The 1,938-nt window shown below is 43.0% G+C and overlaps 1 pseudogene; it reads left to right on the plus strand.

The window, feature by feature from the left end:
* The first annotated feature begins 1,102 nt into the window (after positions 1-1,102).
* On the plus strand, positions 1,103-1,655 carry LOC101527210 (large ribosomal subunit protein uL13-like; annotated as a pseudogene).
* The last annotated feature ends 283 nt before the right edge of the window (positions 1,656-1,938 follow it).

The raw sequence follows: 1,938 nt of genomic DNA on the forward strand, positions 1-1,938 counted from the left end.
ACAAAACAGCCAAAACACCAAAACAAACCACTCAAGAAATGGGCATGGGAAATGGGCAGGCATTTCACAATGGAACAATCCGAAATGGCAAATAAACATATGAAAAAATGGTCAAGCTCCCTGGCAATAAGGGAAATCCAAATTAAAACATCAATGAGGTACCAACTAACGCCGAAGACTGGCCCACATGAAAAACACCAACAACACTTGTTGGCGAGGTTGTGGGGAAATGGGAACCCTACTCCACTGCTGGTGGGGCTGCAGGCTGGTACAGCCTCTATGGAAATCAGTATGGAGAATATTCAAACAACTCAAAATCAACATACCATATGATCCAGCAATAGCGCTCCTAGGAATATATCCACAATGCCTGTTTTACTAGAAACCAACATGCACTCCTATGTTCATAGCAGCACAATCAGTAATTGCAAAAACATGGAAGCAGCCAAAATGCCCATCAGCAGAGGATTGGACAAGAAAGCTATGGTTCATCTACTCCATGGAATACTACTCAGCTATTAAAAAAAAACAAAATGCAGTTCTTTGTGGCCAAATGGGCCAAACTGGAAACCATAATGCTAAGGGAAATGAGCCAATCCCAAAAGGTTAGATACCACATGTTTGCCTTAATTTAAGATGATATGATGTTATGTATAACATGTTATGTTATGGATGTTATGTCATATATCGTATATAAACCAAAATTGAAATGTGAATGGGGGGTCACAGAATGTGGTTAAGAAATTGCATTTATTTTTAACATGTTGGCTGCTCAATACTATGTCAATTAATTCCGTAATGGTGTCAATTGTTGTTGATGGTATGTTAGTGCTTTTATTTGATCGGGATGATACTCTGCTGGCTCTGCCATCAGACCAGAGAGGGTCTCCCCAATAAGTAGTTGGACTTGACTGGACTATAAGATGCTGGACTCTTTGCTCAGCATATGCTTGCACTGCTCTGAATCCTTACAAACAAACATTGATGAAACAAAGGTCCTGTACTATTGGAGTTTCCAGTCTCCTGGAGGAGAGCAACAACACATTGTAGAAAAGAAAATGAACACATGAGTTGTCCTTAGGGATAAGTATTATGGAGATAAATGAACAGGCTAAAAGATGAACAGTGTCAGAGAAAGCTGCTGCTGGACCGCAATTCGGTGGGCGTGTGCTGACAGGGCATCAACATTTCTGACAATTTCTAAAGAAATAAGTCGAAGTAGCTGGCGTTCCTGTTCAAGCAGATCCACATCAACTCTTCCAGGAAGCCCTGTCACTTCTGGGCTCACAGCTGCATCTTCTGGCTGATGGTGCGTGGCTTGTTCCTGGACAAGACCAAGCGGGGCTAGGCTACTCTGGAGCGCCTCAAGATGTTTGATGGCATCCTGCCGCCCTACTAAAAGAAAATGGTGGTGCCTGCAACCCTCAAGGTCGTGCGCCTGAAACCCATGAGGTGGTTTTCCTACTTGAGACACCAGGTTCATGAGGCTGCCTCAAAGGACCAGGCCATGACGGCCACGCTGAGAAGGAGCAAGGCAACATGCATTACTGCAAGAAGCAGCAGCTCTTGAGGCTACAAACACAGGCTGAAAGAACATGGAGAAGAAAATCAACACGTTCATCGAGAGCCTCGAGATCCAGGGCCTGCTAGTCTGAACCCCAGAAAGACTTCATTGCTCAAAAGAAAAGAATGTGGTTAACAACTCAGCACTTCACACTTCTGAACGCTGCTGCTTGCAAGAATATAATTTCTGTCTTATTTACCATAACTGTGAAAAGATTTGCTTCCTGGAGAGCTTGGCATTACAATTTAGATTCTGGCTTTTTCTGCCTAATCTCTCAGAAAGGCAGAGAAAGAGAAAATGAGAGACAGAAAGCAAAGTAAAAGTGGAAACTGAAAACCGTGCATATTCTACCACAAGAACAGGGAAACAATAAA

The sequence above is a fragment of the Ochotona princeps genome, chromosome 16 (genome assembly GCF_030435755.1).
Source record: "Ochotona princeps isolate mOchPri1 chromosome 16, mOchPri1.hap1, whole genome shotgun sequence".
NCBI lineage: Eukaryota > Metazoa > Chordata > Mammalia > Lagomorpha > Ochotonidae > Ochotona > Ochotona princeps.